This window comes from Ixodes scapularis, unplaced genomic scaffold, assembly GCF_016920785.2.
Source record: "Ixodes scapularis isolate PalLabHiFi unplaced genomic scaffold, ASM1692078v2 PGA_scaffold12__126_contigs__length_90152505, whole genome shotgun sequence".
Classification (NCBI taxonomy): Eukaryota; Metazoa; Arthropoda; class Arachnida; order Ixodida; family Ixodidae; genus Ixodes; species Ixodes scapularis.
The window spans coordinates 47,119,254-47,128,686 of NW_024609838.1; the positions used below are offsets into that span (position 1 = coordinate 47,119,254).

The following is a 9,433-nucleotide window of genomic DNA, read 5'->3' on the forward strand; positions in this document are numbered from 1 at the left end:
TTATTACAACATAGCCACACTTTGTAAACTATAAGAAAGAGTTCACTCTATGCACAGCGTCGGCACAAAACATCAAAAGACCAGAGCGACAACGGTTTGTGCGTTATATCTCACCAGAATGTCAGCTTCGTGCAAGACTGAAAACGCCTTGTTACCGAGAGCGACATTGTGATATTTGTTCCAAAAGGTACATTAAAAAAACAGCTCAAAAACAATTTTCAAGGTGCGAAAACAGCAGAATATGTTTTTTTCTCATGAGAAATAAAAATATCGAGAGGACATGTGTATTTCATTTTACCTTAAAACCCCCTTAGGGCGAAAATGCAAACTAACAAAGCAATTGGGACCGAACGCTTTAAAGTATTGTAAATAAAATTAAACGAAAGGCTGCCAATAAGGTTGACCTATATAAACAAGCGACAAAAAATGGGCTCCGATCGGCAGTGTTTGAAATGAATGGCGCAAAATAAATAAACTTTAGCGAAATGGTGCTGTAGCGAACAAGCTTGCGACACCATCTGCACCGTAGAGCAATGTGCACCAACGCACGCACTGCGAACGAGGCAGGAGCCTCGCACCACGAGCGGCACGGCACATACACGAGACAGAGCTCCGATGGAATAAGCCGGCTGGAACCCCGGCTCGTCTCATCCGACATAGACATAATCTCGGACTGGCCCGTTTGTAAATATCTATCTGTAAATTATGTAAACAACAAGTGTGTCAGCAAAAAATGTCTCTCGGTATGTTGACCACAAATCGGTGACCCGGACTGCCAGATACCATGGACTACGTGTAGTGTGCAATCTAGCTAGATGGCGCAAGAAGTCATGGTGTGTGGCGCTGCAACTAGGTGGCGTCACTTGTCCGAGAATCGACATCCGCCCCTGTGAGCGGAAGTGTTGATCCCCGCGGATCTGAATGTTTGTATGCTGGTCACGACAATAAGACAGTCTTCACAAAAACTCCGAGCTGGTGTGACGTCTCTTCCTTTCGTCGGGGTTCCCGCCTTGGGCTCCGTACCTCGGCACCCCGCTGCCCACAAGCCGGCAATGTAAGCCTTTCCAGCATCTCTACAGGCCTTTCGGGGTGCTGTCTTTATCCTAGCTTTCCCTGTCTCTTTCCACTCATTCGTAATGGCGCCATGCGACCATAACCTCTTGGTGACGAGCTTTAATCACTACATTTTGGCGACGAGGTCTTTTCTTGCATTTTTTCCATTTTCGCCCTCGTGAGTTTTTTTTTTATGTGAGACTCCGTGCCGGAGATGAGTGGTGGCAGCACCGGCATGTATAGTTTTCTTTTGTGTGTTAGGAAATATTTGAACGTTCGAAATGTAAGGAGGTCCTGTTGAATATTCCCATCCACCACATCTTTTGCATATGTAGTACATGAAAATACTGTCGATGCATAGCGACATTTAACGTTCCGTTTCGAGCGGCAATGGTCCATTCCGAACGCCAGTAGGGTTAGGCGTAACGCCATCCTTTGTTCTTTTTTTCGAACGCCGTAACGGCCGTTCGAATGGTTCTTTTTCTTTCATGCAAGTAGTGCGCACCGCACGGAAGCGTCGTTCTTAATTTTCCGAGACTCGGAGACACTTTCTCGTTTTCATTTCGGTGGAATTTTGTCGGATTTTCACCTTCGTTTTCAACTTTTGTCTCCCAACCATAGCCATAGTAGACGATAGCGTCGCTATGTTTCATGTCCATGTAGTACATCCCAAGTAAATTTAAGAGGCGAAGTGAATAGATATAATAGATATTTTGTCCATCAAATATGCGTATGTAGCCATTGGCTTCACTCATTCTTAAGTTCGAAAAAATGGCAACAGCTTCTTTCCCGACACCTCCACCATTTCTTCCCACGCCAGGTGCCCCTGTGCAGCCTTGCTTAAATTGGAAAGCGTCGTTTTTAAATTATCTTGTGGTCCTAGAGGCTGATGAAAGCTCGCCGAAGCGTAAGCGCGCGTTGTTGTGGTCCTTGCTTGGTCTCGAAGGCCAAAGAATAGTTTCAACGTTTCCATCCACGGCCCTCGCACATAGCGAGACCGTTTCCGAATTTGACGTTCTTATGACGGCGCTTGATCAGCACTTCGCTGCCAAAAAGAATGTTGTTGTCGAACGGAGGTTATTCCTCACCCGCGTCCAGTCGCAGAGAGAAAGTGTCCTTGAGTGCCTTGGTGTCCTACGGCACCTCGGCTCTTTTTGTGATTTTGGGGAGTCTCTTGAAACCCGCATCGCGGAAGTTTTTTTTGGCTGGATTATTATCATCGGAGGTACAAGATCGGGTAATCCGAGAGTCTGCGGAAGCTGGGCTACCCAGCCTCGCACCTATCGTGCTTCTGGCACAACAGTTCGAACGGGCTGCTCGAGATTGCGATCGTCACCGCCAAATTTCATCATGTCTTCCGCGTTCCGAGTCGACACAGGCCGTTGAGGCAGTACAAAGGGTTCCCGTTCGGCGTGGACAAGATGGCCGCCAATTGAGGTCGAATTCGAACATGCAACGTCAAAATGGAGCGCGGCCTCCTGCCGTTTCCTCCTCCCCCGCAAATGTTTCCTCCTCACCTTCTAAGGTTTCCTTCTCGCCGCGCCACCAGTCGCGTGGACTCACCCGTGTTTTTACAAGCCGAGTGCCTCGGGATGCTCCTCCGGGCGCGCGCGCTCTTAGGCGCGGGGCGGAATCGTGCCACTTTTGCGGTCGCCGACCCCATCCGCGTGAGGAGTGTCCAGCGTCCGGAATGACTTGTTTTTCTTCTGGCAAGATAGGCCACTTTTCAAATGTTTGCCGAAGTTCGTCTTCGTCGTCTGAAGTCATCGACCCCCGTCGCCTGGCGTTTCCGCCGGGACGAGGCCGCGCCGCCGGTCGCCGGTACGAGAGGCTTGGACCCGGCCGTAACCAGACGCCGATCCATGGAGTCGTGACGTTTCCCAACGACGACGAGGGGGAACAACATCCAAACAACGTCTTCACCGTCGGATCCCCGGAGGTCCTCCCTGAAGGACATGCGGACCGTCGCCCACGGAATTTCACCGCTGATGTTCAGGTGAATGGATTTACATTACCCTTACTCATTGATACTGGCTCCGAAGTGTCAATACTTTCCGAGAGCATGTTTAACAAGATCAACTCCAAGCAGCAAATCCGGCTAAGGAAACCGCCGCGCACTCTTGTGCACTACCTCCGAGGGTCGATTCCAGTCATGGGATGTTTCCAGACCAAAGTCAGCTTCAATGAACGCTCCGCCGACATTCTTTTTTACATCGTTCGCAATGGCCGATCCCTGCTTGGGACAGATGCCGTGCATGGACTGCGTCTAATTTTATCGGGCGCGCCACTCAAGTGCTTCCATGTCAATGCAGCTGATCCTCGCTCGGCCATCCCGGGACATGTAAAGTCTGCTGGAGTCCCGCAGCCCCCATGTACGGTGGAGCCCAGTCCTCCACCGCGTCCTTCAAGTGCTCCCTGCAAGCACCCTTCATCATTGTCCTCTGTTCACGGCACTCAGCCATCCACATCGTCTGAATACTACTCCAGTAGAGGCGTCTTCGGAGACCAGCTTTCAAGGGATCCGTCGACGTCGGGACCATCTTTGCAATTTCTTCTTCATCACTGTGACCCACAGATTCACACTTAAAGTAATACCAATAAATGACCCTAAATCCTTACAGTACACTTCTAAATAAAAAAACTGAATAAAAAAATTAAAATTGAAACTAATTAATTACATTCAATTCTTAATTAATTAATTAATTATTAATTTTGGTCCAACACACAGACCACCGCCGAAACATTTCCCTCCTAGTCCCTTTCACGGCGCCGTGCCACACTGCAAAAACTGCCTTTCTTTCTTGCTGACCGTGAAAGGTCCGCCGTGACAGGGACTAGGAGGGAAATGTTTCGGCGGTGGTCTGTGGGTTGGACCAAAATTAATAATTAATTAATTAATTAAGAATTGAATGTAATTAATTAGTTTCAATTTTAATTTTATTTCTTCAGTTTTTTATTTAGTAGTGTACTGTAAGGATTTAGGGTCATTTATTGGCATTACTTTAAGTGTGAATCTGTGGGTCACAGTGATGAAGAAGAAATATAAAGTCTTCGTTGATAGTCAGCGGTGTGTATGTCTCTGTTTCTTTCTGTCTCTGTTTGTCCCTCTCCTTCTAGCTGACCATTTACCTAAATTATGTACCAACTAGCTCAACTTCAACCTGTCATCTTTGCAACCTTCATCGGTGAGCGATGCATCTAAGTTACCTTCTGGCTTTGAAGAATTTGAGGATCTCTTTTCTCCTGAGTTAGGGTTAGTTAAAAACCAAACTCACACAATCACTGTCCGGCACCATGTCCCGCCGGTACAGGCTAAACTTCGCCGCTTACCCATCATGTTGCGTGATGCCGTTAGTGCGGAAATTCAGAAGCTCGAGCGCCAAGGCGTTATCGAGCGCGTAAACGCGTCGGAATGGGTGTCCCCCATTGTAGTAGTTAAGAAGAAAGGCGGTGGAATCCCTATGTGTGTCGATCTGCGGGCGCCAAATCAGGCAGTCGTCATTGATTCTTTTCCGCTTCCGCACATTGAGGAGCTTCTGAACTCCCTCAGTGGAGCTTCCCATTTTTCTAAGTTAGACCTTGCGTCTGCTTATCATCAGGTCCGTCTCGACCCCAAGAGTCGCGACTTAACAGCATTCATTACTCATGACGGGCTTTTTCGTTTCAAACGAGTTTGTTTCGGGCTGGCGTCTGCACCAGCGGCCTTCCAACAGGTCATGTCCAAGATATTAAAACATTGTCCAGGAGTCCAGTTTTATCTGGACGACATCATTGTCTATGGCTCCTCCCAGAAGGAACATGATAATAATCTCAGACAAGTCCTCAAATGTATTAGAGAGGCCGGCATGAAACTAAATAGAAAAGCCGTTTTCAATGTTTCTGAACTGCCATTCCTTGGTCATCGTCTGTCTGCGGATGGTCTAGCACCCCTTCCGTCGAAGATAGACGCGGTCCTAAATTTTCCAGTTCCATCGGAACCTTCGCAGTTGAAGGCCTTCCTAGGTCTAGTAGAATATTACAGTAAGTTTGTCCCCCATTGTGTTACCCTGGTAGAACCCCTCCGAAGGCTTCTGCGTAAGGGCGCATCTTTTGTCTGGTCGACCGACGTAGAGGCCAGTTTTCAAAGTGTCAAGTCCTGCCTTCAGCAGGCTTCCATTCTTGCAATGTTCGATCCAAATCTTCCAGTTCTCGTCTCCACAGACGCGTCCAATTACGGACTAGGTGCTGTTCTCCAGCAGCAGCATGGGAAGCAACTAAAGACTGTTGCTCTCGCTTCCCGCTCTCTCTCCGAAGCAGAGCGGAAGTACTCAGCAGGAGAGAAAGAAGCTCTCGCAATCCTCTGGGCTTGCGAGAGATGGCACGTTTATCTTTGGGGTCGACATTTCGAAATTCAGACAGATCATCAAGCCCTTGTCACACTAATGTCCACTCAAGGGACAGGTGTTCCTCCACGACGCATCAGTCGTTGGACTGCTAGACCTTTCAACTATAATTTTACAATGAAGTATCGTAAAGGCAGCGACAACGTAGTTGCCGACGCTCTGTCTCGCCTTCCGGTCCCAGATACCGAAGAAGGGACGTCTTTTGAAGAAGTGGTTGTTTCAATTGTCTGTGCATGTCTCACACAGAAGGAGTTCAAGGAAGAAACTCTAAAAGATCCTGTATTACCAGTTATTATGACATACCTTGTGGGGTTTTCTTTTCGGAGGAGATCCCTCTACTAATAATCGCCGCCCGATCGGTATGCGTTCCGCCCGTCACCCAGGGAGTTACACACTGCAACGAGAAGACAGCGAATGGGTTTACTGTACCTCTCGGTTGCCCGGCGTCGAGAGCCGGTAGTCCAGGCCCGCCGACCCTTGTTGTCGCCCGTCGATCAGAGCTCACAGTCGGGGTCCGTGTCCAGGCCTGCGGATCGCTTTTCCACGCCAGCGCTGCGTAGGCTGGCTGTCCCGGGCTATCAATGCCCGAGTCTCGCTGCGGAACCACCCCGGGATCGTCATAGCCCAGGTCATATGGCCCGGGCTCGCCGTTTCCACCGGTCTTGCTCCAGACCTCGCTGGTGGACCGCTCCGGGGTTCGTTATGGGCCACGCTAGGCAGCCCCGGCTCCCTCGTTCTTTGTCCAGCTACCAGCCTCGCTCAGCACGCAATGTCTCGCGCCAGCTCGTGCCTTCTCCGCCGACCGGCTGTCACGTGCCCTCTGCCTTGTCTTTCACCCCCGGCTCCCACACTCTCCCCTCCTCAAGGCCCGGACTTCGGGGGACTTCATGAGCCTCAGGGAGCCGCTGGGCTTCATGGGCGGCCGCTGTTGCTGTTGCCGGAGTGGCCACGTTGCAGCGTCCGAAAGCGGCGTAGGTGGTGGTGGCTAGCGAAGCCGGCAGACAATGCCGACGTGTCTGTCGCTCGCTGTCCCACTCACCGCGATGCAGCAGGGGGCTTGCTCTAAGCTGGTCAGGCCGACGCAGACGGACTTGCCCCGTTCCGCTTAGAGGTCACAGCGGGCTTAGAACTGCCCGCCTGAACCCTTCGTCAGGCCGAACAACTGTCAGCCACCCTGAGCACTTGGGAAAACGAATGGTCCCGTCTTCCCTCCCGGTGGGCTTCCTGGGTTACAGCGTCTATGGCCGTCTTTCCAAGAAGCTATTCTGCGCAGAACAAACTGTTAAAACAACCTACAGCGAACAAATACTCTGCCGCAGAATGTGGCAGTGGCCATAGCCACTACCGCAACATAGCTTGCCGACGGGTTCGTGTACCATGCGGCCAACTCAGCAAGTCTGCATTCCAGAGCTCGCTCGTGGGTCGCCAAGAACAAGGGATTTCTTGTGCTACTGCAACCTCGTGTTATACGTCTTCCCCATCGCGACAACGGTAGTATCCTTTCAAGTCAGCGATGTGAACCGGGCAAGCCTCCTCGTTTGTATCTCCCCGAGTAAGCCTAGAAGTAAGACACGACTCACGCGTCTTTGTACCTCGGGTGCCCTTCTCATCTCGGAGCAAGCGATGCGGCAAAACCACTAGCTGCGTTGCTCAAAGCGTGAGTTTTCCTTCAGAACAGGTAACGATGGCGTAAACCTAGTCCATCTTTTGCGCAATCGAAGGGATCCAAAGCCTGTGGCGGGATGACCAAATACCATACCCGCAATTCCGCAACGGCTACATATACCATGTGCTACTCGATGTAAGTGTCAGCGTCCCATTCCGTCCACGTGCATACGAGCTCTAGGGACTGCTCGGTCCTCGGAGGGGGCGGTAGCTCAGCGAGCAAGCCCGCTTAAACCGTTCACGCCTCAAGGCAAGCTGGACAACTACAAGCCACCTAAATGTCTACCGCCTCATCCCCGGCCAGGTCGTGACGCGACATAACTTATTAAAAGTCTTGCTGTCACTGCCACGACCGGCCAGAGTGAATTCGAGAAATTATCCTATAAATCGCCTCTGCTCTTCATGGATTGTTGGAGTGACGCGAAGCAACTAGCCGTCTTGGCCCAGCGGTTACAAATCATACTGCTCCTTAATTAACTCGCCTGCCAGCGTTCCCGGTGTCAACTGCAATTTACGCCAGTTTACCCAACACCCGCTGACAATCTCGACCGCCAGTGTTCCCGGTGTCGACTGCAATTCCCGCAATCTTTCCGACACCCACTGACAAAACCCCATCTGCACCCCGGTCCTCGACAAGCGCTTGCTTGCCTACCGCATCACTCCAAGCCTAAATCCTAAATATGGAATAAGTCCTGGCTGTGTTCCCTCCTGCCAGTCGCTATCCTGCCTTCCAGCGAACATGCCGTGGCTCTCCTCTGCCTCCGAAGACGACTTTCTTACATCTTAACCGCGCTCCTCGTGTTCCCCCCGGTTAGGTCACCTTCTGCCAACCACTATTCTGGGGTACCCGAGAACGCGCGTCCGCAACCTCGTCCTTCGAGACCTTTAAGTACTCGATTCGAGGAGACACCTGCTGAGCTCTGCTTTGAGACAAGTCACCATAATTCCAACATACTTTGTCTCAACGGGCATCGTTAGCGTTAGTGAACAACCCGCTCAACGAATCCATGGGACTCTCTGGGGACGACTAGAAGCAGAGGCATACCGAACGGGCCCCACGTTGGATGCGCCATTTTAATGTGGGGTTTTCTTTTCGGAGGAGATCCCTCTACTAATAATCGCCGCCCGATCGGTATGCGTTCCGCCCGTCACCCAGGGAGTTACACACTGCAACGAGAAGACAGCGAATGGGTTTACTGTACCTCTCGGTTGCCCGTCGTCGAGAGCCGGTAGTCCAGGCCCGCCGACCCTTGTTGTCGCCCGTCGATCAGAGCTCACAGTCGGGGTCCGTGTCCAGGCCTGCGGATCGCTTTTCCACGCCAGCGCTGCGTAGGCTGGCTGTCCCGGGCTATCAATGCCCGAGTCTCGCTGCGGAACCACCCCGGGATCGTCATAGCCCAGGTCATATGGCCCGGGCTCGCCGTTTCCACCGGTCTTGCTCCAGACCTCGCTGGTGGACCGCTCCGGGGTTCGTTATGGGCCAGGCTAGGCAGCCCCGGCTCCCTCGTTCTTTGTCCAGCTACCAGCCTCGCTCAGCACGCAATGTCTCGCGCCAGCTCGTGCCTTCTCCGCCGACCGGCTGTCACGTGCCCTCTGCCTTGTCTTTCACCCCCGGCTCCCACAACCTTTCAAACACATGGCCCTCAGAGGACAAGTTGCCTCCAGAATTCAAGCCGTATTTCGTTGTAAGAGACCAGCTCTCAGTCACCGATGCCTTGTTGTTCCAAGGAGAGAAAATAGTGGTTCCGTCCACTCTCCGCGATCAAGTGATTGATGTAGCTCACGAAACCCATCAAGGTATCTCGCGCACCACCAGTATCATCAAGGAGCTTTACTGGTGGCCGCATTTAAGTCAACATGTCAGGACGAAAGTTCAGAACTGTTCGGTATGTCAGTCGACAGACAAGCCTGCAAAGGCATCTCCAGCACCTCTTCAACCAGTTGAATTCCCCAACCGTCCATGGGTAAAACTGGGCATGGATATAGTAGGTCCCTTTGAACGAGCCCCAGCTCAAGATAGGTTTTTCATTACACTGGGAGACTACCACAGTAAGTGGCCTGAAGTGGCACCAGCCCACAACGTCACGACTGCTACAGTCATAAAGTTCTTGAAGTCCATCTTTGCCCGCGAAGGTTTGCCGCAGGAGATCACGACAGATAACGGCCCTCAATTCATTTCGAAGGAATTCAACGATTTCTTGAAGATGCATGGCATCAAACATGTCAAGTCATCCCTTTACCATCCCCAAGCTAATGGACAGGTAGAGAGATTCCATAGAGTCCTTCAGTCTGTTATTCAGTTGGCTCTCGTCCAACATCGTCCGCTTTCCGAA

At 51.4% G+C, this 9,433-nt stretch overlaps 1 pseudogene; it reads left to right on the plus strand.

Moving 5' to 3' along the window:
- The first annotated feature begins 2,680 nt into the window (after positions 1-2,680).
- LOC121835211 lies at positions 2,681-3,621 on the plus strand (annotated as a pseudogene).
- The last annotated feature ends 5,812 nt before the right edge of the window (positions 3,622-9,433 follow it).